This window comes from Dermacentor andersoni, chromosome 4 (genome assembly GCF_023375885.2).
Source record: "Dermacentor andersoni chromosome 4, qqDerAnde1_hic_scaffold, whole genome shotgun sequence".
Taxonomy (NCBI): Eukaryota; Metazoa; Arthropoda; class Arachnida; order Ixodida; family Ixodidae; genus Dermacentor; species Dermacentor andersoni.
This window is the reverse complement of record NC_092817.1, coordinates 25,868,276-25,895,169: the sequence shown is the minus strand read 5'-3', so window position 1 is coordinate 25,895,169 and position 26,894 is coordinate 25,868,276. Positions and strand designations below refer to the sequence as shown.

At 46.3% G+C, this 26,894-nt stretch overlaps 1 long non-coding RNA gene across 1 annotated transcript in view; it reads right to left on the bottom strand.

Annotated features, from left to right (window-relative positions):
- Positions 1 to 7,331, bottom strand: part of LOC129386150 (uncharacterized) — an 89,949-nt gene extending 82,618 nt beyond the window's left edge. Inside the window, exon 1 of the long non-coding RNA XR_008613612.2 lies at positions 7,000 to 7,331. This is a non-coding gene — a long non-coding RNA (uncharacterized lncRNA). The remainder of the gene's footprint in view (positions 1 to 6,999) is intronic.
- Positions 7,332 to 26,894: the final 19,563 nt, after the last annotated feature.

Here is a 26,894-nt window from a genome sequence, read left to right as displayed (position 1 = left end):
TTTTTCTCGCGAAGCCTTGAGCCTATCATTGACATCTTTTCCACCTATAGAGCCAGCTTTGTCTGTACGTAGCTGTCGTCTGTGTGCGTACTGAGCAATGTGACAACCAAGTATTGCCTTTGTCGATGGCCGGACTGAAAACCTTGAGACAATCTGAATGCTAGAGGTTAAAAAAAATTAAATTATGGGATTTTACGTTCCAAAACCACTTTCGAATTATGAGACAGGCTATAGTGGAGGACTGAAAATTTTGACCACCTGGGGTTCTTTAACGAGCACCTAAATCTAAGCACACGGGTGTTTTCGCCGTGGTCGGGACTCGATCCCGTGACCTCGTGCTCAGCAGCCCAGCACCATAGCCACTGAGCAACCACTGTGTGCTGCTAGAGGTTGCGTAAGCTTATTCATGAAATATATTACACAGCTCCTCTCACGTATGTGATAAGTGGTAGGCCACAGCATACGAGCTCACACCAACGTCCACCTCTGCGTTTCCTAAAATAAAATTTATTTCTCTTTCTCCTACGTAAGAACAATTGTACATTAACGCATGGTCCCTGTGTCACTTCCTTTGTTTTTAGTTAATCGTGATAAATCTTTACAATGCTCAAGCCTGATCGCGGTGTAGCTCACTTCACAACACCCAAGCACATACCTTCCGGGAGTTTAACCTTTCTACTCTGCGCTTATACTGTGAACACAGACGCAATTTTAGTTTCCCGTAATACACAGAGTGCCATGGCTTACGATTCGTGAATGCGCCTTAATGCGTAGATAGCCATCCAATATGGTGTTTCCCAGATAATAGCTCTAACCCAACTTAAACAAGGGGGATAACTGTTTCATGCAGGAAGCACGAGCGCAAACCTAGTGGTTCAAGCTATTGGACAACTTGGACGAATTGGTCCACGTGGAAGGCGTGACGACGACGGCATCACGATGACGTTATGACAAGGAAAAAGATGCAAGACAATTAAAAGAAAATTGACTCGCCATTCCGGCCCTTCGAAAGTGGATATCAAGCGAAGCTGTCGAAAACCAAGATTGTATCTCACTATAAACCAATAATATATCATCAGTACAACTGCTGAGGGGGGTTTTCAATGCTTTATTGCTTTAGGGTAATGGTAATTAAGAGTGATGGTAGTAATGGTAATTTTGACAGCGCGCCGCCACTGGTTGCACTGCCATTTCTTTTCCCTTCGCCGCTCATGGTATTCATGCTGCTCCTCGGGAGTCCGAGGCATTGATTGCCTGCCCATTGTGGTGCTGCAGCAACAATGAAATCTGTTGCGAGGCTGGTTCTTGTATACACGAAAGGATAGTGGTGGCACTCCCGACGTCGCGTGCTGCCGTCGCTGCGGCAGCTTATTAGGGTCTCCCATATTGTTTCTGAGGCAGCTGGCAGAAACTCTCTGGGTGGGGGAAGGCCCTCGCATTCCCAGAGGATGTGGCTTTGGTTTGATATGGTGTCTTTATCGCAGTTTTGCACATTGGGTCGACTTCTCCATTTGTGAGTACTGGAAGCCTGCTTCCCCTCCGCCGCGGGTAAGTCCGGTATTGCATAACCTCCGAGATGAGTCCAATTTTTTTTCCCACGGACTTGGACACGAAAAAAACCTACCAAAGAGATGTTTAACAGCTTCGCTGCAAAAAAAAAAAAAAATATCGGCAAATGTGACAAACACTTCAACATTTGATTGCAGTAGAAATCACAAAAATTATGCGTGACTCTGCTATCGCAAACACCAGAGACCAGCGAAGCTGGAGGAAGGCCACTAAAGTAGCGCCAAACCGCCCACAAGAGAAACAAGTGCCGGAAAAGCGGCCCTACGGCGTCCGCGATTCGCGTGACCAACGCCGTAGGAGACGCCGCGGTTGTCTCCACTCCGTACGGAGCGGTGGGCGAGGAGGACGTCGAGGCACCCTAGCAGCCGCCAGAGAAGAACGCCCCTCCTCCCTCGCCTGACCCCCCAGCCTCGCGCGCCACAGGAGAGGGCACGCATCCGGGCCGTGTTCCTCGCTCGCGTGCGCGCCGCTCCTTCTCCCCCGCCAGGCTCCACCAACCCTCGCCACGGCGCTATGCTGTGCGCGATGATATTTTTGTACTGTTTTCCCACTCTCAGCTCTCTCCCCCAGCTCGGCGAAGCTGCGCACGTCAAGAGAAACCCAGCGAGGTTCTAACAGCTCCACTGTAATAACATTCGAGGCGCGTTTGCGTCCTCGGTGCCACCGCCGCCGCCGCCGTTCTGTCACGCACGGCATGACAGCACGACAGAGACCCGACCTTGCAAGGTTAGAAGCTCACCAGAGACGCGAGAGGCGTGCAGTGCGTTTGGTTACACAAATAATGAAGCCAATTGGATGCGCCCTCACGTGCCGCGCTCAATCAGTCTTTGAGGCGGTGCCAGGGCAGCGTTCCACGTTCAGCTACTGGCATGAGGGTTGCACGCACCAACACTAGCGTTGCCGCTGTGCAGCTGTGCGCATACAAAACAGTGGTCTTAGTGGAACGGACTGTACACCTCATAGTTACAAACACTGTCGGTTTTCCTTCTTTCTCATCCCGTACACATCGAGGTACGATGCATGTTAACGCCGATGGCGGCTCTCATAATCACGCCACGCTTTGAGACGCCTAATAGCAGCCGGGGCACTTGTCTGCTGCGCAGCAACAGTTACCTTGCGTGATGTTTTGCGGTAACACAGGACCGCGTCACGTTCATGGGGGCATCAGCGCAACGCTAATCTTTGCTATCGCTTTCAGGGCTTCGCCTTTACGGCAAAACTGTCCAATATTTCTTCAAGAAGCTATTTTCTACATTCGCCTTTCTTACTAGCTTTTCTAGGATTTACTCTGTCGTTCCTAGTTTCATGCCTGCCAAGAGTTTCCTCGAATTCCCTTTCGACATTTTCTTAGGTCGAGCTCGTCTGGTGTTGCCATCAGTATCAATCTTTATTGCTTTCTTGGCAATGCAGTTCTCATCCCTTCTCATTTGCGTCTAAAGCCTCAGTGTGCCTATTTCTTTTTTGTTATATCTTCCATTTCGTCTTTCCGGCTGAATCCTCGGGCTCTGCTCAAAATTTCGCAGAACGCCAGATCGGCCACCTCAAATCCCCTTCACAGAGCATTAAGCCAAAGCTCTGCTTGCTTTCGAGCGCGACCTGACGCAAGCTGACACAGAAGGTTTGGCAAGGAAACGAATCGGCTCTCTGCGCATATTCTTGCATTTTAGCTTTGGCTTTTACATTCTCACTTGATATTCTTCAGCCTCGGCGTCTGTCCACAGACTAACCCGGGCCCATTTGAAATCTCCTAATTACGCAGTGCGCACTCTTCTTAACTGAGCAGTTCAAGCAAAAGCTGAGGCTTAGCATCCATCATGTTTCCTAATCTCAGCCCTGCTTCCCAAAACTTATTTTACGTTTCGTGATTGCTCTGCAGCCGATCGACCCCCACTAATGATAGTGATACTCAAGACGTTCTTTATGGCGATCGCTTATCAGGCACTGAAGCAACATAAAAAGACGTCGTATTTTTTTATAATTCTTAGCGTAAATACAGCGCAGCTTGTGCCTGTTTGAGTCCGCAGCAGCATAATCCAATCATTCCTATGATTCCGGTGCCTTCTACAGTTCCTATGTTTTTTTTTCTTGCTGAAGTAATTGGCAGCTTAAAATAACGCTCTCTTGAGGAACATTTTCCATTAGGACCCACTTTGCTACGAACATTCATATATAACACGACACGCGCTTTATTATTTTATATTTATATTACCCAATTTAACCAATTTCGAATGGGCGTTATAACTGGGGCGAGTTGGTAGCTTCACACAGTACGCATGAGATCGCATTGTGCAAATATCTTGCATGAATGTGGTTCCATAAATTTGTTCGCCTTTTTGACCGCGCGCGCATACCTTCTTTTCGTTCCATACTCAGCTATTGTCGCTATTGCTTGTGCTATCCAAACCACAAATTTATATTGTCTGTCCATTCGTCCGTCTGTCCGTCCATGTGCCACTTTTTCTCTCTCTCTCACGATTTCGCTAATTAGATTCGATAGTGAGGAGTGGTCGGTAGTTCCGCGTTTGACTTTATAGCTACTATCTCTGAAAGAAGAAGCGCTCATTTGATTTTCGCGGGCATCTGTACGAGTGAAGAACTACAACAACAAAAATTAACAAAAGCGTTCCTCCCATACTTTTCAAGAGAAGTGTTTCACCTAGCAACAGGATTGCATGTTCCTCGTGGTATTCTGCACAGGGCCTCAACGTGTAGACCTCGTCTTTCGTTATTCAGGAGCGCTACAACAAAAAAAGACCAACACTCACGTCCGGTTTCAGAAATTCAGAACTTACTTGACTACAGCAAAACTCGTCAACTACAGCAGTGCTGTGTATTGCAAATGCGAAACCTCGAAGGACGCTAACAGCAGATGTCTACGTTTGAGTAACACATAAGCATACACTAAATGTGAACAATCAAACTGCAAGGCCTTCGAAATAACACCAGTGAGGTATAAAAAATTTGGTGACATGGGTGATAAATATTTACGGCGTAGACCATAGGAAGCGAACGTCGACAGGTTTGCTTCCTATGCTTCTTTGTTTCACACTGCACTGAACAAAACAGCTCCTTTGGGTGCCGTACGTGGGCTGGAGTTTTTCCAGTTTTCCATTATGGGTACTGGGGATAACTTACGGTACGATATGGAAGCCAGAGCTCGGGCCCTTATTTGTTTTGACAGCACGTTAGCATATTGCTGTCAGGGCGCACAGCAGAAGTGCGAAGACGAAAAAAAAAAACCCTCACAAGATGTTTTTTTGCTTCACAAGAAGCAAAGAGGGGGGCGGGAGTAGAAAGAGGAGAAGCAAATGAAGGAGAGAGATACCGCGCACATACACACGTGCACAACAGTCGCCATAAATTAACACCAGCCACTAAAGCTACTGCTTTGCCTAGTTGCATCTGGGATCTCTGCAAGCGTTTGTGCAGTCAAATACCGGTATTTGTTCGATGGCCATAGCGATTCATTCATTCATTCATTCATTCATTCATTCATTCATTCATTCATTCGTAAGTAAGTGGAACGCCACTACGACCAATCGTCGACTTTACTAGATCCCCTCTTCTGCGGTTGTCACATTACCTTGAGAAAGTAACTGCACCATTAACAGGAAAGAGAGACGCACGTCCGCAACACGATTGACTACATCAAGAAGGTGAAGGCATTGACCCAGGACGATGAGAACGTACTCGTTTCCTTTGAGGTTTGCTCGCTTTGCATGAGCGTGCCTGTGAATCTTGTCATTGAAACCTGCACAGAGCTCCTTAAGGAAGACTGGACCTTGTCTGATCGTGTGTCAGTTGAGGTCTATAAGCTTTGTGCACCACTTTAGTTCTGTTTGACTAACACGTACTTTACGTTTAATGGTGACTTGATTTTCGTAACAATGGTCAACATAACGATGGAGGACGTCCAATGAAGGGTCCTGGAGTGGTTGGAGCCTCGGTCGAACCTGTTTCTTCAGTACGTGGACGACTGCTTTTGTGTCCTAGAGAAAAAGCACGTTCAAAGTTTTCTTCAGCACCTAAACAACATGGAACCATCCTTGCATTCCACAGTCGAGCTAGAGGCCGATGGCCTTGTACCGTTCCTGGACACGCCACCAAAGCGGCCTTCAAGTGATGTTTCTTTTGATCTGTACAAAAACCCTACGCGCTGGGGCCGATACAACGAATTCATATCAGTGCACCCCGGGTCTCACAAGACTCCCATTGTGACACCTCTCGTGAATCGCGCACTTCAGGCGTGTTTTGGGAATTAAAACAATAAATTATGGGGTCTTACGTGCCGAAACCACTTTCTGGTTATGATGCACGCCGTAGTGGAGGACTCCGGAAATTTTCACCACCTGGGGTTCTTTAACGTGCACCTAAATCTAAGCACACGAGTGTTTTCGCATTTCGCCCCCATCGAAATGTGGCCGCCGCCGCCGGGATTCGATCCCGCGACCTCGTGCTCAGCAGCCCAACATCATAGCCACTGAGCAACCATGGCGGGTCTCTTTTGGGAATGACATCCAGCAGCGGAACTGAAAAAGTTTGATGATGACCTTAAGCGAAATCGGCATCTGAAATACTTTATTCGGAACGCCGCGAGAAGCGCCTTCAAGCGTCAACGTCAAACACAAGCATAAGCTTCCACAGTAGCGCTTCCGAAAAAGCGTGCCATGGTCCCCTATATGACGCACACAAGTGAAGCTCTCACGCGCGTTTTTCAAAAACACGGCATACGTATAGCGCACGTGCCGACTAGAAATTAAACAGGTCCTCGTCAACGTATATATCTGAAGGTCGGCCTTTATGCGAGTTTCCTGCTGTAGTCTATAAAATGCTATGCGCAGATTACAAGTTTGTGTACATAGGTGAGACTGGAAATCTAAACACCACAGAATGACGTCAAGAAGGAAAAAACGTCAACAAACGGCTTCACAGAGCACGTACAAGCGTCTGGACCCACAATTTATCAGGACGGTTCAAGCGTCTGGGCAACACACCGAAATGTCTCGCGTGATACAAACTACTGACAACACCCTTCACAGAATGGACCGCAATCGTCACCCCTTTAATTTAATTTTAATGCGGAATAAACCTGGTTTTATTCATTCATTCTATCCTAAGTCACTTCTTCACACGTTCAAGAGCACATGAACTGTTTTAGTCACGGCCATTTCTTTTGTGTCTTGATTACAAGTCTACCGTACAGGCACTGACACGTCAATTTTGTCGGTTCAGTGACATGATTTACGATTGTTGTACTATAATTGTATTGATTCGTGAAACAAGGTAAATTTGTGACAACTACTTTCTTCATGTCGCGTCCGCGTGGTTGCTCCGCGACGCGACCTGCCTGTCCCGTCACTTGTAGCTGTAGCGTGAATATCGCGAGCATGTGTGCCCGTTACTACTGCAGCCATGCTGACGAACGCTTACCTGCGACAACTGTTCGACTTGCAGGTACTCTCGCTGTCTTCCTGCTGCACAACGTGTAATGCTACGGTATTGCCTGAAGGACCTCTGGTTCTCTGCCTCGGCCACATGCCCACGGCCCGTTGGCTATCAACACACTAAGCCGGGCACCGCAGAACTGGGCGTACACTGTCCAGCCATTTTCTTGCTCGGCGGATACAGCCAGTGGGACGGTAAGGCGAATTCCTTCCAATGCGTGCAAAGAACTTGGGTACCTTGGGTCTTATACCCAGCGTGTTTTGGTTGCATTACGCGCTCGTTCATCCAACCTAAACGTACACCATTCAGCATGCGTGTTACCCCTCCATTGCCCGGAGCCAAGTAGCGCCACCGAACGAGACGATCGCGTCCTTTATTTCTACTCCCCCCCCCCCCCCCCCCCCGTGGACCCGCAGATATCTAATCAACTGGCGGCTACGCTCTCACCCCATCGCTGCATCTTAAAGCCGTACAGATCCTGCGCCACCATCTGTGGGCCCGGCAGTACTGCAGCAATGCTGACGAACACCCGCCTGCGACGACTGTTCGCCTTGCAGGTAAAGCATGGCTATTCTCTTTACTAGACATACTCGCTATGCTGCTGTACTTTTGCTGCCGGGCCCACGGTATTGCCTTGCCATTATTGTTGAGTGCATTCTTGTTGTTCGACAGCTACTCATCTTATCAGGCGATATCGAACTAAACGACAGACTTATTAGCCGCAGCGTTGGTGCACCTAATAAAATTAAGGAGGCGCTTAATGAAAGCTGTTTCAGCGAAACCTCATTGTTCGATGAAATGAAAGCAATTAAAACACAAATTATCTGAGAGCGACAAATCGTCCTGTGGCAATGAAAAGTGGCCGACTAAAATGGAAGACAGCTTGTCCATTATCGCATTAAAGAATGACGTCGATGGCATTCGAACACTTGCCGAACAGAGTGCAAACCAAATTGCGTCAATACAGGCTAGACTCGATGACGCGAAAGATAGAGCGAGGAGATGCACTCTATTATTAATTTATTTGACAGATTCCGATCACGAAACATCGGTAGCACCTGAAACACCAATAATTGAGCACCACTGTGTACAAATGGGCAGCACAATTGAACCGAGAGTTTGAGAAAGAGTGCATACGCTAGCTAAATTCAGGAGTAACAAGAACAGACCCATAATAGTCAAAGTTGCGCCCTTCAAAAAAAAAATTGCTTTCTTGGGCCAAGGAGTTGAAGCGCAAAGGCGTCAAATTTCTATGATGTGCCTATATTCAGAGTTTTAACATTTATTAGCTCAGTGCTCCAATCATTCTACCAGCGCACCGACTGCCCTGCCGCATGAGCAATAAAACGCTGTTACCCTCCGCTTGCTCAAAATGCTGCACATCTATCTGCTTGTTCGTGAAGACTGCTTCGGAGTGGAATAGCCTTCCTGCCGACGTCATGCTCCACACCGATGCACTTTAATTAAAGGCTGCTATAGAGACAATACTTTGCTTCTTGTACCTTCTCATTCTTCTTGTGATACCGCGTATTTTTGTCGTGGTGTGCGGTGCATATTTTAACGCGATGTGTTCCCGTTGTTCGTGTTGCTGCTAGATATTTGTAGGCTATAGTAGGTGCTTGTGAAGCAGAGGTGACACATGTGACATTGTCTTCGCGGGCGGGTAGTGTCTCTCCTCAGTGACGAAGGCCTCGCGGACTTTGGCTTCAATGTTCAGGCGTTCATAGACAGAATCATCACTGCCCGATCTGCACTCTGCGCCTTTTCATTTGGAATCCCAAACAAGGCCAGCCACCCGGGAATTCAGTCGTTGCACCAAGCCTCGTGCCGCTGTCCTAATCTGAATCTCCGTACGCTGATTTATGCCAACAACTGTTGATTCTGGCACAACGCTATACTCTTATGCTGCGAGAGTACCGGTTTCTAAATTATTTGAAATACATGTGAGGTCATTACCGAGCCCGATTGCGTAATTCTTGTAAAGATCCCCAGGTAGTATCATTTTCCTGCAGGCTAAAATTGATTAAGTAATCTTGGGGAAGAGACGGGGGAGGGGATCGATGACGAGAATGCTAACTGTGGGCGTGAACGTTAGGTAATTTAACTTGCGAATGTTAGATGGCGATTTACACAGATTGCAATGAGTGGACCCAAGCGTTTTGGACGCTTTAGCACAGACAGCAGTAAGGTGGGGTGACCGTGAAAGATCGTGACTCAGGTGTATTCCTAGATACTTTTATGACTGAACACGAAATATGGCAGAGTTGTTAATTAAGTAGGAAAAATCTGAATTGGATACCTTGCGACTGAAAGAAATGAATTTGCATTTGCCTGAACGTACAACCATTTCCGATTTACTACACCACGAACTTATTAGGTTAGTGTCATTTTGCAGGATGACGGGAGAAGTTTTTCGTCTACAAACAATACAATCATCAGCGAAAAGCCCTATACATGAAGAAATGCTATTGGACTTATCGCAATCTCATTGATGTAAATTAGGAAAAGTAAAGGGCCTAGGACACCGCTCTGAGGGACTCCCGAAGTTACATCAGCCAGGGAAGAACCACAGCTATTAACAAATGTAAATTATTTGCAATATCATAAAAACATTTTAATCCGAGACAAACAGCAAAGTCTAGTTCGAGGGAATTTCATTGTGAAAACGGCCAGCAATGAACAACACAGCCAATAGCTTTGGAGGAATCAAGAAAAATGCTGTAAGTTTTTGGGGGTATTGTCCGTATTAAAGTCGGTTGTAAATTTAAGTAATTGCGTATCGCAGGATAGATGTTTTACGATCCAGGTTTCTAAGCACTTCTTCAAAACGAAATTTGCTCTGCGCTTCTTCAAAAGAGGCCATGTCGCCCCACACTGCCTCGTTTGTGGGTTTATTGCGGGCTACCAAAGTCAACCAGCCTACCAATCTTTGGTGCACTTCTAACGCCGAGAAGTGCGATTTTAAGCATAGAATGGCAAGTGTGACCACTAGGGCTGGCATCATTACTCGCTTGAAATTGCTCGCCCCACCTTATATTTATTTAGCCTGAAAGTCCTCCATCTTTCACAATTGCTGCATTCCACTTCCTCTTCATTCTTACATTATCTTAGCAGGTGCTTGAGTCGTTTTTCGTCGTTTGTGTGTACACCCAGGTAATTATGTTTCTCGGCCATGAGTACAGAGGTGCTGTTAAAATGACACCCCGTCATTACAAGTCTCTTCGTTAGAGATATAATTCCAGATTTCTATGTGCTAAACTGAAGGTCTAACTTTGTCGCTGTATTGCCACACATAATCGCATCTCTGTGAATTTCTCGCATTGTTCGCTATAAGCACTATGTCGTCGGCATACATCAGCCCAGTGAATTTCTGCTTAACCCTTTGCACATCCCCGATGTAAAAGACATCGAAACCTGATTCGCTCTTGTCCAATCGTCTTTCTACGCCCTTAACGCAAGGCGTGAACAACAATAAAGACAGAGGGAATCCTACCTTGAGTCCACGCTGAATTTTCTACAACTTCATTGCATATTCACAAGGATGGTTGGATAGATCTTATGCCCGCCCCCTTTGGGGCGGAGCGGTGGGTTACGCCACTAAGCTGCTATTATTATATTGCCTAATGTCCTACCTATGTTAAAAAATAAAAAACTAGCTCCCCTCCATCAATTCCCATAACCAAAATTTCTGAACCCCTATTTTGAACTTTGCTTTTCCCTACTTTTCCACCAATCTTCCAATCGCCTCTTATTAACCTCTATATCGGACATGTTCACTTTCCCCCTGCTCTCGCTGCACCCAAGGGCTTCAAGGAGGCCAGCGGTACCTTGTACCTTGGTACCACATTCTAATAAAACATGCTCTATCACTTCCCTAGCTTTACCGCATCACATACAGTGGTGAGTTATAGTGAGTTTCTCACTATAAGACCTAGAGGGAAATCTAGCACTACCATCTATGGGAGTTTCCTAAGGCGCGCTGTGCCGTCATGGGATCCAATGACGATATATGCATCTGCGAGGCTTGTGTTCGCAGATGTTGTAAGAGGCTTCGTCTAAAACGAGGATATGGCTGCACAAATAACGCGTCCTTAAAGTAAAATCTTCACAAAAGGCATTCATTCATCCATATTACATCTTCCAATGACGTTTACTCCCCTACATGCATAACGAAGCGAATAAAAGCAAGAACAAACGACAAATTGTTCCAAAGCAAGCACGAATTTTGTCGTCTGTCTTCCAACTATGGCGGCCCGCTGATACTTTATACATTTCATATAATTGTACATGCAATAACAAGTTTTCATAATTAAACAAAACATGTTTTCGTGCAATAACAGAACTAAAACAGGATTTTACGTGCTGTTTTAGTAGAGAATGAATCATTGAGACAAGCGGAATGGGGCTTTCGAGGCAGGTGTCCTGGCTCTCCAAGAACAATGCCTATCCGCAGTCAAAATCTATACCGGCATCCCCATGCGTACCACAGAGCAGCAGTGCCAGATTTCCCTCCAGGTAACGTAGTGAGAGACTCTATGCCGAACTATGCACATGATTCTTCTTCCTTCTTATATCTCGCTTTATAAGTGCATTTTCTAAGCATCCTGACCTCGCCTTATAATTGCGTGTTCTAAGGCAACCTGATCTCGCTTGGAAAAGTAGTAAGCTTGCCTTTGAGTTATGATAAATTGCTTTTTCCTGATTTCGTTTTTTTTCTGTTAAATAGTTACAGATGGCAGGTTTCTTTTCCATTGCCGGCCCCCATAAGATTATCTAAGCCTCTCTCAATTCCCGCTTGACGTTATTCCTTGCTGTATTGCTCATCATACAGGCCGCATACTTGCTGGTAAGCTTCCTAGTTCTTTTTCTGAACTCTGAATCAATGTTTTTCCTGTACAAATACCTGAACACTTTCCCAGCCCATTTCCTTTCTTCGATATTTCTCAGTCTTTCCTCATAATTAATTTTACTGTGAGCTTCCCTACCTTCAAGACTTGCCCAGCCCATTTCACATTGCACAGCTTCATTTGTACTCTTCCCGTGAGCGCCTGTGTACTGCGCCTATCTCAGTGTACTGTTGTTGTCACAGCAACAAATTCAATTTGACAGTTCGGTAGGCCTCTACATTCTTCACTCTCTGATTACGCAAAGATACGCTCACCTAGTTTTGATCTTGCCTAGTAGAAGTTTTTGCAAGCCATGCTGTGGATTGCCTTGGGCTATTGACTACTTTATCGCAATGTCAATAGTCCGAAATTACGTAAGCACTTGCGCTTCGTGCACCCTTTGAGCGAGCCGCATACACAGTGATTCGTATTGTGTTATAAAAGCAAGCTCCAGTGTCGCTGTTAAGGTTCTTTTCCAAAGAATCCTCTGAAACTGCAAGTTTTGTGCTGTTTTCCAATAGCGTGCCGCGATTGCAGATAGCACCTCGACATTTACTATTCCGTGCAATGACACGAACGTCAGCGCCATTGCGAAACCGTTACCGAAACCACACTTGCTGAGCCTTGCTTTCGACATCCGTTCAATGTAGCTTTCTTGACAAATGGCTTTTCGATAGAGTTGCAAAACAGGTTCAACGTTATTACGTCGCCTCACGGACTCAACGATTCCCTACCAAACCTACTCGCGTTACTACAAGAAAATATCAACCTTTTCTCGCAGGCAAAAGAAAAATCTATAGATCAGTGAGCAATTCGCTTTCTGATGCACGGACCCGCGAGTTTTTCGCAACGTTATTTTCTGCATAGAATGCTCGCCTTTCAGACTCGTTAAAAAACAGGTACGTTCGGGCTATGTCGTCCCGATCAGAGAAGCCTTTCGCGTTCGACGCCGAAAGCAAAGTAGTTTACGGACTTCTGCTTCTTTCTTCGTCGAACTAGGTTCTTTGCTTACTTTAAGCCTTTATACTTGTAATAAAGGAAATGAATGCAAGCGCACTTTCAGAAGTCCATAGCATAGTGGGCCAAATAATGTCAGCTTCACAACTTGTAAGATTCAAGTGCTCCCTGCTTTTACCACTTCGTCAAATTTAAGATCTTTGTCATGCATGTAAATGTGCACTCGGATTGTTTTTTAATTTTGGAAAGAATTACGAGAAGCAATAAAAACACTTCACGAACAGAATGAAAGAGCCAACCAATCCTAAAAGGCAAAAGTTTTTCAATAAATCCTGAAGCAACAATGCCTAATATGTATTGCCTCTCTCTTCAAAGTGAAATGCTTAGAAGTGGAAGGACTTGCACGATACATTGTACAAAGTGTACAATGCCTTAAATTAATCTGATCAATTCATACTTTTCTATTTTATTATTAAACGATAGAAAATAAGGAGGTAGGCCTATTTATAGCCAGCTATCAAACTATCTCAAATACATTGCTCCGGAAAAAGGAATTTGTTCAAACATCGGCCACTGAACTCACATTCCTATACACGGATAGAAGAAAGCTGTAATAAGCGTATGTTGAAACCTCACCGCCTGCGGTCTCAACATTATCTGGCGTGTGGTGTGTCGCGAATGCGTGAAAGCGATATTAGTTTTCAGCTGACTCTCAAGTCTCGTAAGAAAATAATTAAATGGATGGAACGCGCTTGTTTTACACATGTACCTTTTCTTTATTAAATGTATTTAAGGAGAGGTGGGAGCCTATGTGTGGCGCCGGCTATTCCTCTTCTCTTATATAATAGTTGTCGACGGAAAGTTGCCAACAATCACAAAACTGGACTAATGAACACATGAATGAATATTCACGTGCTCAGTCTCAGTACTGCAATATAAATAAATGATCGCGCCCAACAATAGTGTTCACATAGCATAAATACTAACAAAACCGAAGGGTTCCCACGCAACACACGAGTTCACATAGCATAAATGTTCACAAAACCAAGATGTTCACACAGAAGATGTTGGGCACTTGAATGCTGCACTCTCAACACAACAAATACAAATACTACATGAACACGAAGACACAGTGAACATGTAATTAAGGGTTCCTGTTAGTAATAACAATGCGATCAATAACTATTGTAGGACTTAGTATTTTTGTCATACTTTTCATTCCTCCAGAAATTGTATTAAGGCGCGCGCAGCGATGCTTTCAAGTTTTTCTTTTGGCCATGGATCTTAAATTTTTCCTAAGGATTAGGGTCGTCTATCCAAGATATGTAGCTTTTCCGAAAGGTTGTTGCCGGGAGCATCATAATTTTTACAGTGTAGGAGAAGCAGTTCTATGTCTTCCTCAGCCTCTTCACATGAGCATGTAGCCCTGTTAGTTATTCTTATCATTTACAGGAAGCTTTTAGTACAGGCAGTGCCTAGCCGAAGCCTTTGAACTGTTGTTTCAACAGATTGACTAATTTTAAACGAAATATTGAATTCTATTCCAGGAACTATATTATATAATTGATCTTAATTCTTGTCCGTCAAACTAAATTGCACCGCCGCCATATCACGCCTAACTGATCTGATGGGTATATTTACTCCTTCTTGAAGACAATGCTTTCCTTGGCTAGTTACCGCCACTTTTCCGTACGGGGTAAATCAGCTCCTCACTTCTAGCCTTTTTCGTCTGCCGATTGTTGAGATAGGGCAGTCTAATTATCTGGGCCGATCCTGAAGGTAGTGCAGACTAAAACCCCAACGTGCTTCTTACTACCCTCACGAAAACGGTGACGCGATAGAGTGCTGCGCACAGTAACTCCGCCTTCAGTGCATAGAGGAGCGCGACATGGCGCTCTCGCCGGAGAAATTTCTGTACATCGGGGGAAGCACCATGGAATGAGCCCGGCGCTCGCTCCCTACAAGCCTTCGAAATTCCATGCCGCACCAGAAGAAATTGCTTACCGAAATAGTCTTTGAGCTGTACTGTTCATACATACCATTCTCAGCCCCAACTTGCCTAGGAAGACATTGTGCTTTTTGAATTCAACTATAATTTGAATCGCGTTACATATTTTTTCCCAGTGCAGAGAATGCTGGCGCAGGCCAATCTGTCTGCATTTCATGCAAAAATATTTTTTCCTCTCTCTCTGTCTCTCTGTGTATAGTGTTCATTGCTTGCTTGAAATATATTTTCTATTACAACACGTTTTCGAACTTATTTTGCATTTTACGCCAATTTTTTCGAAGTCTTGCAATCACTAAAGCGAGCGTTGTTCTTGTTCAGTATAGCAAGCGTAGGTCTCTTTAAGCCGGCCATCAGAAAATCTAATGTACCCAACTCAGGAAAGAATAAAAAAAGAAAGAAACCGTGTTTGTTACTTTCATGGAGACAGCTCTGACAAGCTATTTCATAAACACTCCTGAAATGAATAAATGAAAATTGTTCCATGCAAGGAAAGCTGGGAAACTTAGCTCAAACTGGCCAACATACATCAAAGTATCGGCCGTTAGGCTAACAGCTTCTCGGGAAATTGGCCTGGGAAACCCAGTTATGCTTCATAAATGGATATCTCTAGGCGTCATTTATCTTGTCGTCGACATTTCTTGTGAATTGTTAATCCTAAGTTTCACAGGCTGTACCTATGCGGGAATGTTCACGAAGGCAACTATAGAAAAATAAAATGATCGTTGCAAGTGTGGAAGTCGAGTGAGCATCGTAATCGCCACCGTTCTAGAGTCTCTGGCTATCAGCCAGGAGCACGCTTAGAAATGGCGGAAATTCTCGTTCCGACGTGACCTTGAATGTTCTGAAAACCATTCCAATCGTAAGCTGTGATATATGACGGCTGTCTTTTGACATTACGCAACTCGCAAAAAATAAATAAATACATTTAGTTGACTTGGTGGTTTGAGTAACCAAAGTGCGCGAGAAATATCGCTGCGTTGGTCTCGAAATAGTCGAACTTCACGTTCTTCTTATAGTACTTTGATCACGCATTGGAGATGGAGCAAGATCATTCCCTTTCATTCGTTCACAAGTGAGCTGTTATATCTCCATCCGCTTTAAAACCTGTTTATTTTTCAGGGCGCTTGAGAACGGGAAGTACTGATCCTGATGGAATAGTCATTTGTCTATAGTCGCTGCAGAATCGATTATGTATGTAACGATGCACAATTAAAAAAAAATTCGCCGACTTGAAGACGCCACAGGCATTTTCTATTACGAAGACAAGTCCGCTCGCAAATCTTTTCGACGCACCTGTGAGGCTTGGCTGTACATGTAAGCAAAATTGAAACAATATATGCGACATCAACTAGTTGATAACCTGTATTTTGTCCCTATAAAAGAACCGTGCCTGACAACACGCAGCTCAAATTGTGGCTTTGAATAGGGCCTTCGGACACATATTTGCACGCATGCATTCTCTGCAGCTCGTCCTAATCATCACCCCTTGCACCACTTCTCTCCTTCTTCATTCCTTCTGCGCAGATAGTCAAGCAAGAGTGCTGTATATCTTAGTGCTCACTCTGACTTTCTTCAAATAAATTTCGCCTGTCTTCCTCGGCTATACGCAGGAAGGAGGAAAAAAAAGCTTGAGGTCCAGAATGCCGGAGGGCACTATATGCGCCTCCGTAAGCCAAACTGATATCTTTTATTTTTTGTTTCTATTCGCTAGCGGGTTCGGCCGCCAGTGATCAGCATCGTGGAAAAAAGAATCCTACAATGATTTTCCCGTCTTTCGTGGGCTTCTACTTTTTTGTGGCAGCATACAGTGATGTAGGCCGTCGGATTCCTTCCTCCGCGAAAGGAGGCCAATAACTTAACGGCATGAAATGACTAAATATACGGCCTGCCTATCACGTCGCATGGTCACATGCTTACTTTTCTTACTTCAATAAAATGAAGTTTACTATTTGCCATATGACCATCCCACTCACGCTTTTTCATCTTTATCCATGACTATACGGCAATCTGGCAATGCGGCCGCATAGCAACAATCGGAATTAAAAATAATGTAGTAATTTTTTTCTTCTGTTTGACCTCAATTATCTTTGCTAAAGCAACCTTCATTGTCCTGTTAGCTATGTGTCTTCACATCTATTACCTGCTAACGTTCAAATCTGATTCAACAGATACGAAATATTCAGTTCAATATATGTATCACCTGATTTTATACTCCATCTATACTGCTAACACTAACATTAAGAGATAGTTAGTAAGCGACTAAAACATGGGCAAATTGGTATTGAAATATATATCATCATCATCATCATCATCATGGTTACGCCCATTGCAGAGCAAAGGCCTCTCCCTTATTTCTCCAACTACCCTGGTCATGTACTATTGCGGCCATGTCGTCCCTGCAAACTTCTTAATCTCATCCGCCCACCTAACTTTCTGCCGCCCTCTGCTACGCTTCCCTTCCTTTGGAATCCAGTCCGTAACCCTTATGGCTCATTCACACCGGCGACTTGAGGACGTCGCGCGACCATTTGCGACTCGCGATCAAAAAGCGACCGAAGGCGACTGATGTTCACACCGGCAAGCCCGGCTGAGCGCGACCCGCAAGCCGCAATACCGGATATTATTGTTCTCAGCGAGAAGTCTCGGAATCTACGCGAAATTCGCCGCGACGCGGGAGGAGGCCGGATGCAGACATGTGAAAGATCACTTCCGGTGCGCCGCTGATTGGTTTATCAGTTTTGCGACCACGCTCGCGAGACTGAAAATTCGCGCAGTGGGCGACTGGCCCAAAATGGTCGCTTTTCGAGAAAAGCGACGGTTTGCTACCATTTGCGACCAACTTGGTCGCGCGATCTATATATATATATATATATATGTGTGTGTGTGTGTGTGTGTGTGTGTGTGTGTGTGTGTGTGTGTGTGTGTGTGTGTGTGTGCGAGAAGAAGAAAGGGGGTTAACCGAGGGGCCAGATCTTTATTAGTCATATCATAAGAAGCCAGCAAACACTGACACCAAGGACAACGTAGGGGAAATTACTGGTGCTTATTAAATGGAACAAAGAAATCAAAGAAATGATAAATTATAGGAAATGAAAACGGATGAGAAAACAACTTGCAGCAGATGGGGAACGCCTCCACAACCTTCGCATTTCGCGTGCGATTCTCGCACGCGAAATGCGAGAATTTGCCCATAGGCATCGTCAGCGATGTGCACAGGTTTTCATGAAAATAAACAAACCACTAGAAATCTGAAAATCTGGCTCTTATGCACGTGATTAGTGATTTTTTTATTTGCATCTACATCCGAAAAGAGCTTATGCATTTTGTTCTTGTTCTTTTAGAGTGCAGCTCACAGGCGCGCGTTCCTTCGGAGAGCGTCCGCGTTGTCCCTCGTAACCGAGCGAACGAACAGAGCGAAAGATGAAAGGGAACGCGGAGCGCAGCGGGAGATGAAAGACTGCGATAGCGAAGAGAGTGCGAGGAGGAAAGCCGTGGAAAGGGTGCGGTGGAACCACGAGGTGGAAAGGGGAGGAGGAGGGTATGGCGAAAGCGCGAGAAAAGCGTAGTGGCGCGCAAGACACACTTTGCAATGATGGTGGCTACGAGACGGCTCCAGAGTAGTGTGCGTTGTTTGTAAGGAAATAAAGCGCTTCATGAGCGGAGGTCTGTCTGCGGCAGCTGCTGTGAATCGCGCCCACGCGCCACCCACGAGCCGCCTCTCTCCATCCCCCTGTTATCGGGGCAGTCGCGAAACACATTCACTCAATTTGCAACGTGCCGCACGAGAACCACGATATGAAAAGGCGTATACAGCTGCGCTCAAATTTCGCATTAGGAAGTATCCCAATCGTCGTTGAATGTTTTCGTTTTGTTTTTTGAGCGCCAGAAGCAAGCCGATCCGAAAAACTCTAGAAACCAGTGGATGACTGTTTTAATGTAAACAGTGTTTACTTACGGCTGTCAAGGAATTAAAATTTATTTAGATTCCGGAGATTTATGTTCCAAATCCGCAATACGATAATGAGGCACGCCGTAGTGGGGGATAATTTTTCCCTCTAGGGCTCTTCAACGTGAACCTAAATCTAAGTGCGCAAGCGTTTTGCCGTTTCTCATCGTTTTTGCGTTTTTGCTCATCGAAATGCGGCCATCGCGTCAGGGATCGAACCGGCCGCTTCGAGCTAAGCAGGGCAATGACGTAGCCACTGAGCTACCGCGGCGGGCACTTTGCCCCACAGCCTCTATCCCCAGTCAAGTACTAAATTCTTTTGGAGCAAACTATTTTACCACCATCTGATGAATGAATGAATGAATGAACTTCATTCCCCTTTTAAGAAAGGGGAGGGGCCGGGGGCGGGGGGAGTGAGGTCCAAGTACTCCAGTCTCAGCAGGCGTCCATCACCACATTATGTGGCTAGAAGTCCGTCTACTAGTCATGGTAGGCCTCCGCTACCTCCTCAGTCCGCCTCAGGACTCGGTCCTGTAGGGTGGGATCGGAGCTGCGCAGGGAAGTCTCCCACAGCTCCTCGCTACTAATTAATGGTTTGAGCGTGCGGGGGGGAGTTTTTATGGGGCATTGCCACATGATATGGGAGAAATGTGATCTGGGGAGAGGGCAAAAGCGACACTTGGGTGTCGGGTAGGTGACGGGAAAGAATAAGTGCAAAGTGCGCGGGGTAAGAAAAGTGCGAGTTTGTAGTTGTCGCCACAGTATTTCCCTCTGACGCGTTCTAGACACATAGAGAGGTGGATACATTAGGCGTTGGTTTCTGTCATGTGTGCAAATTTAATGGAATGTGACGAGTGTGTCTTTATTGGTGTGTTGTTGGGAGCAACTGGGTTCTAGAGTTAGGCCCATATTTGCGGCCACTCGGTCCGTGAATCATCGAGCAGCGGCATGAGCCATTTCGTTGCTATGGAGTCCTTGATGTGCTGGAGTTCATACGAGAGCGTTGTCTTTTTCTGGTGGGTGAGCTAGAAATAGAGAGTGCGCGAGGTTGTTAATGTAGCCGTTACTGAAGTTCCGGATAGCAGTCTTAGAGTCACTAATGATGACGTCGCAATCGGGTAGCCCCGATGCAAGTGCAATGGCGGCCTCTTCCGCGTCACCCGCCGAGGTGGTCTTGACTGATGCTGAAAAAACAGTGTTGCCCTGGTTGTCTACGACCGCTATAGCATAACGATGTTTAGGGGTGTAGGCTGCAGCGTCCACACAGTACGCTCCTTCAGCCTGTCCATAGCTGCGTTGTAGCGCCTTGGCTCGAAGTTTGCGGCGTTTGACGTGAAATTCGGGGTGCATGCTTCTGGGTAGGGGCTGGATGTGCTATTGGCCGTGTATGTTTGGAGGAAGTTGATGTCGCTTGCTCTCGTTGAATGGTGGAGCATGATGAAGTTGTCTCAGTATCTCACGTCCAGCTTCAGTGGTGGTGAGTCTTTGGTATTGCGACGATAGATGGGCTTCGGTTAATTCTTGAAGGGTATTTAGTGTGGCCGTGGCCATCACCCTTTGTGTGGATGCTCTCATTGGAACACCAAGAGCGACTTTGTGTATCTTGCGGATCAAGCAATTCACAGTATCCTCTTCCTGCCTAGAAAGTGAGAGATACGGCAGTGCGAAGGTGATTTTGCTTAAGACAAAAGCCTTGATTAGCTGAATTAGCTCCTTCTCTCGAAGCCCTCCGTGTTTGTTGGAGATCCTCCCTATCAGGCGGAGCATATTATCTATCGTCGTTTGTAGTGCTTGCAAGGTATGCTGATTTGCTCGGTTGCATTGGAGGTCTAATGCTAGGACCCTTATCCTGTCTACTTGGGGTATTGGGTGTTCTTCAATCGTGAGTTGGATATTCCGCGGTGAAGTCCTGAAGCATCTTGTGGGGCGCAGAAGGAGTAGCTGTGATTTGGTGGGGGAGCACCTGAGATTCAACTCGTGACCTGCTTGTTCGACCTGATCAATTGCGGCTTGGAGGGTGTCTCGGATGTGCCCGTCAGAACCTCCGGTCATCCACAGCGTAATATCGTCCGCGTACAGTGTGAATCGGAGGTCAGGAATCTTCTTGAGAGTGAAAGCTAAAGGTCGCATAGCCAAATTGAAGAGGAGGGGGGAAAGTACTGCCCCTTGGGGCGTGCCAGTGCTTCCTAAACTTATTCGGCCAGATTGTTCGCTGCCTAATTGTAGCGTCGCAGTGCGCTTCGTGAGGAAGCTGCGTATATAGCGGTAGATTCGCTCCCCGCAGTTTATACTGCTAAGTTCGCGTAGTATGGCTAAGTGGGACACGTTGTTGAAGGCGCCCTTGAGGTCGAGGCCGAGCAACGCTTGCTTGTCACGTGCGTCGCTTGGTTCGATAATGTCTTCTTTGAGCCTTAGCATGACATCCTGACAAGAAAGAGATTTGCGAAAGCCAGTCATTTCCGAAGGAACAAGTGATTATGTTCGATGTATTTGGAGAGGCGTAGGTGGATTACGTGCTCCAAGATCTTCCCTATGCATGAAGTGAGAGAAATTGGACAGAAGTTATCAATGTGAATTGGCTTATTCGGCTTTGGAATGAAGATCACTTTGGCTGCTTTCCATTGTTGGGTTATCTCCCCCTCTTCCAGACAGTGGTTGTAATACTCGGTGAGTTTGCTTATGGATTGCTTATCGAGGTTGCGAAGCGTTTTATTAGTCACAGAGCCTGGGCCTGGTGCCGTGGTGGTTCGCACTTGGTTGAGGGCATGTCGAACCTCCGCTTCTGTGATGGGGCTGCAAAGCTCCTCATTGGGTTCACCAGCGCAGTCGGGCATGGGTATTTGCGTAGGAGGGGGAATATGTTTGGAGGCCAGGTTGCTGAACATGGTCGGCAGGTCGGCTGAATGTTCATGCATCAGTTTATTCATCTGGTGGTTATTATGCGTCCTAGACGTGATGGGGTCGAGCAGGTGCCGGAGCAATTGCCAGGTCTTTTGGTGCTGACATTACAATGCGCTCCTTCGCAAATCTGAGTCCATTGCTGTGCCGCCAATTTGATAGCGTATTGTTGGATCTGACAGTCTAATTTGGCGATTCGGATTCGGAGTTTGTGATTGTAACGTGCTGTTAGCCATTTCTTAAGTAAAGCTTGCTTCGCTTCCCACATGTGTAGTAGCTTGGAATCAATTGTGGCCAAGGGTGTGTCTAGCGGGAGAGTGGTGGTATGGGCCTCTACGTCTGCCTGCATGGCGTTCGCCAATTGCTCAATGTCGGTAATGGTTTCTTCGTTAGTGTTGCAGCGCGATTTTCTGAATTCCGTCCAATTGGTAAGCCTTAATGGTTTCGTGGCTAGCGGTCTGTGCTTAAAATCTACACGGAGTTCGAGGATGTAATGGTCGCTTCCTAAGTTGTTTTGGAGGTTTTGCCACGTCGCCTGAGTGATGCGGTGAGTTAGGGTGAGGTCGGGTGATGTATCCCTACTGACGCTATTTCCTAGCCGGGTAGGAAGGGTGAAGTCATTATAGATGGTGAAACCTTGATTTTGTATGTGCTGCCATAGAGCTCTTCCCTTAGGAGCGGATGCGGAGTGGCCCCACATTTGATGGCGGGCATTGCAGTCGCCCGTTACGACTAGCGGCTGTTTATTGGCGTTAGCTTTGGCTTGAGCAAGCATGTTCTCAAAGCGGTGTTGTCGAGCATTGGGAGGGCTATAAACATTCAACACGCATAGGGTGGGTTGTGTGTGGCTTTGAAATAGAATTTTGAAGAAATCGTGGGGGATTTCAGTACTGCTGAATGTGTCCCGTTTAACAGAAAGATGTCGCCTTGCAAGTATGGCAGTGTTGGGCTTGTCTATGTGAGGGTCTTGAAACGTGTTGTATCCAGGTAGCGTGACTTTCCCGTGTGTTTCCTGCAAAGCTATAATGTCAGGGAGCTAGTTAAGACTCTGTAGAAATAGTGTTAGACATGCGCGCTTGTTGCGGAACCCCCTGCAGTTCCACTGCCAGATGACTATACTACGGGCTGGCTTCATCATTATTGTCGTTTCGAAGGACGGGAACTTGTGACGTCGCGGAGTGTCTTCCCCAGCTGTCCATTAGCTCTTGAAACCGGCAAAACTGTGCAGATGCCTCAGAAATAAATGCATCAAGCTTGCTCTGTATCCGATTTTCAAGGGCAACAAGTTTGTTTTCCAGGATGTCCATGCGGTCAGTGAGGACAATGGCGTTTTCAACGGTGTTCTCGGTGTCTGTTATTTCGGCATTCTTCCTTTCTACGGGTGGGGGCTGCGTGTGTGATGAAGGCGGCATTGGAGTTGCGGCTTCCGTCGTAGCAGTGGATGCAAGAGTGTTCATTTGTTCTGTCGGAGGACGTGTGAGTGTGGGCGCAAGCGTTTGTGGCAGTGGTTCGGAAGTAGCAGCAGGAGTGTCAGTGATATCGATGGGGGGTGGAGGACTCCTTTGAGCTGCTTGATTTCGTTTTTAAGCATTTATTTCTGATTTAGTAAGTATTTGCGGAGAGAGCTATCAGCATCTTGTGAGGAGCTGCTATTGTGGGAGACTACTCCTGCCCAGCTAACCTTTGTATGGTTGATGGGCAGTCTCTCCTCATTGCGTGGAGTCAGCGGAGGCCAAGCTTGCTTCCATGATGGGAGCTGCGCCGCTGTTGCAGTGCTCTTGCGGCCAGACCTGCTCTGCGGCTTCTCTTGTCCAGTGCGTTGATTGGAGGCCTGTACAGTGTTCATGGCCGGAAGTGTCAGTTTAGACTCTGGAGGTGCGGGGGCGGTGTCCGTGGTTTGTAACGAAGTTTGCACTCTGAGTAACCGGTCTCGTGTGTTTCGGTGCAGATGATGCAAGTGGGAATACAGCTGTGGTCCTGAGGAGGATCTGGCGTGCCGCATTTTGGGCAGAGACATATGGTCACATTGGGGCAGACGTCTTGGCGATGGCCAAGCTGGTGGAACTTAGTACACGCCTCCACTTTTTGTCGATATGGTCGGCAGCGGAGGTCTGTGCGGAGGTAGTGAATGTAGAAGGGGACCTTTCAGCCTTCGAAAGTGACCAGCATGGCGTCTGTAGAGCCCATTCTTCGAGCAGCTAGGATGTTGATTGCTGGATTGGACTCTCGAAAAGTTAGCCAACACGTTCCCTTCTACCAGGGAGGCCGGCAGCTTGATGATACCCCTACACGAATTTTTAGGTTTTGCCACGTGCGTCGAGACTTCGCAGCTCTTGCCCACGATGGTGAGGGTGGCGATCTTCAAATAGCGATCAGCCCTGTCCATGCAGGGAGTGCATATGATGATTGTGTTGTTAATCTCGTTTGTCCAGAGTCGATCTAGCGATGCTGCAGCCGTGGGGAGACCAGTAGACTTGATGACGATGTCCCGGAGAGAGACTGGATGTAGGTTGGCGCAGGTGACTCCACCATGTAGACGAAGAATTATTTTGTATTCTGCAGCTGGAAGTGGAGGAGGACGAGGCAGAATGTGGCTTACTTGCGGTGGAGTTTTGAGGGTGCTGGGCGAGGTTGGCGAAGGCTTCTTGGTGTCGGAGTAAATAAATTTCTCGCGCCAATCGAGCATCTCTTCTGGAGTCATGTCGACGCTGTCGACGACGCCGTCCTGACTCATGGCTGCTGCAGCTGCTACCGCCGACGCACGCTGCCCGCGTTGCGCGGCAGAGGCGCGGGGGTTCGGATGTTTCGAATAAATGGCGATGAACTGAAGATAACTAGTCCGATTTCCGCTGAAGAGGTGTCGTTCGACAGCGGGTCACTTACAGCACCAGTGATCCAAAAATCACAATAGTCGAAACAAAAATTTGGACACCGCACACGAAAAAAGACGGAGCCGATGCATCATGAAACCACAGCGTTCCACAGCGAAGAAGAAGAAGCCCCCACCATCTGATGCAACTCCCGAACATGGGCAGGGAATCACACCCGTGACCATGTGTTCAACACTGAGATTTCCCTTCCGCTGAGCCACCAAGCGTCAAACCGATCCAACACAAAGACGGCGTTACCAGAGACACACGAACAACGTATGTCGTCAGACGAGCGTGCGGGGCTCTGCATGCTCCAAACACTGAACGGGCAGGGAAGCGATTTCGAACAAGCTGTTGCCCCAAAAGCAAGAAACCACGTTTGTCTGAAACTTCAATTTCATTCGGGATGTGTCACTGTCTCTGCTGTGCAGAGCGAGGACGCTTTTACAGGAAGAGCTGTCACGGGATCCTGGTGTCGTGCCTTACTTCTCTAATACGATTTTCCTTTCTGGAAGCGGCCATCAAAAAAAAAAAAGATTGAAGTAGGAAAGGCTAAAAAAGTAGAGTACTTGTCGATGAAAGAAGACTCAGGTTTCTTATATTGAAAAAAAAAAGGTCTGTCTGCACGTCGTGCTCCTGCTTTTCCTGTGTCCAAAAAATTTTAAAAAGATGTACATGTCCGCTGCGTTTATGCTTATTTCGTTGTTCTGGCATTTCGCATTAGTTGAGGAAATGGTACCCAAGATATCTTATAGTTCTTGCTGTTTCAATTTCCTGTAGAGCCACAAGCTTTTCTGTTTCTAAAAATGATCGAGAAAGAATCTTTTGCTCATACCAAGGCGTCCTGGTAACCTCTTTGTGGGTTCCACTTCATCTTCTCTCGCTTTTATTCGCCCTGAAAGAAAGACGAACGGAGTGGGATAGAGTGAATGTTCTCTACCGCTGTTTAAAATTAATTGATTAGTTCCTATTAGGAATAGCATATATGGTCTAATATTAAGGCGGGATCCATACTGTACTTGTTCAGGCTGCTGTACCAGCAAGAAAAAATCTTCTTCCTGGTAATGTCCGCCGAGCCATATAGACAACCTGCAAGAAAGGCAGTAGCCTAGATATGACATATTTCTTTTTTTTTAGGTGCTTTGCATAAAAAGAAGCACCTTGTAGCTTTAGAAAACGCTCTATTCATTATTCAGCTTTTTGGTCAACAAATTTCGAATATATCGTAATAGGAACTATTCTCGTGCTTCGTTACCCCCCTCCCTTTCTTTTTCTTTTTTCTTTCCCCCGCCTATTTTGCCTATGCGTTTCTTTTGCGTGAATACATTCAGAGACAACTTCGCTTTTATCGCTAGTTTCAAAGTAGCGATCTCGGTAAACATAAGCATTTCTTGCTTCAGGCCAGATACCACATAGACATTTTCTAGCATTCGTTTGGCTGTCTCAAAACCGGCTGGCATCTGGATTATATCGAATACCTTATCTTGCATCATTTCTTTTTTCTTCTTGCTGCCTTTTTAGGTTCAAGGTTTCGCTAATGGGTGAAACACTCTTGTTTTTTTTCTTCGGGGAGGGGAGGGGGGGCGTGGGGTGATGGATATTTGTACAGGGTTTATATTGTATTATAAGAATATTCTCGCTCAAATTTCAGTGCAGTTAAATAATTACATAAATTTGTGGTTGTGCTGACAAAGAAATTATGTTCGACACCTTTACTAATGTATGTTCCTAGTTGCATTTTGTATAATTATTTGTAATAACCTTGCGTTCACCGCCTCACAGATGAAGTTGTTCTACTTTTTTCCACTCATGGCTTTAATGGAATTACCGCTGTCATAATGTCATGGTTCTCTCGCAATACTACTTACTTTCTCGCGTTTGTTCTATTCGAAACTTTGTGAACGTTGTCGCCGACTCAGTAGCGAGACAGGCTTATCTATTCATCCTGGATACGCGACTCAAATAGCGCTTTACAATATCGAATCTGTAGTCTCTAGCGATGGCACAGGAATGTACAAGTTCTAGAACAACTGTTGTTGCAGTGAATTCGTGTGCTTGCAAATGAAGCCATAATATCTTTATGGAACACATCAAGCTTCAAGCACACACGTCTGCACCGACTGGACCCGTCCCTTCGACTTCGGCCCCCATCTGGACTCTCTCGACTCGAGACAGCAGTACTTTGCCGACTGTGGCTTGGTGTCGCTTACACAAGATATTTTGCCTTCCGAGTCGGCAAGGACGAGAGCGTGGCTTGCAGTCACTGTGGCGGCGAGGAGACGTCTATAGAACACGTACTGTGCCACTGTCCTCGA